Below are 730 nucleotides of genomic sequence, written 5' to 3'. Positions count from 1 at the left end.
GGGGGGCTCATATAGAGCCCCCCATGCAGCGTGGGGCAGTGGGGGGAAGCAGGGATCACCTCCCACCTGGCAGCACCTGCTAAGCACCAGGGCTTTTTTTTCCCCAAAGTGCTGGGAGCTGGGGCCAGCGGGGCAGCCATTGCCGGGCTGGGAAAGTGGGTGGGTGATGGGCCTGACCGATTCAGAGATTTGGCAGCGGCTGAATCTCTGAATTGGATTTAGCCAAATCAAATCAGGACAGTGATAAAATAATTTCATTTCAGAAGGAACAAGAGAGGTTAAAAATGGAACGCAGTGATTTATTCTGTTTTTTGTCAACCCCAACACCCTCTAAATCACTCTCTTTGGTGTAATTGAAGAGTCACACTTGTTTCTTCCAATTTTTTTGTTAGCAGCTAAACCAAAAAAGACATCGTGTGTCCAGCTGTACTGTATGTGGCATTACTAGCTCCTAGGTCAGCCATACTTGAAGCCTCAAGTCATTCCCTTGATGGCACAGGGATGTACAGTACCCAGAACTATTACAGCTACCAGTGGAATATAAATAAGTAATATTTCAGCTTTCTGCTCTTAGGGTTTTTGAATAAATGAATTGACATGGGTCTGCTCTTCCTTCTTTATAATAAATATATAAAATGGATGAATGCTTATAATTAAAGACGAACGATTCATCCTACTGCCAATTCCCACAGGCAATGGAAGAATTTGCAGTTTGCTCTGGAAAAAAAAG

Source organism: Gavialis gangeticus, unplaced genomic scaffold (assembly GCF_001723915.1).
Source record: "Gavialis gangeticus isolate Ggan-Ray unplaced genomic scaffold, GavGan_comp1, whole genome shotgun sequence".
NCBI lineage: Eukaryota > Metazoa > Chordata > Crocodylia > Gavialidae > Gavialis > Gavialis gangeticus.
Note: the sequence above shows the minus strand (reverse complement) of the source record.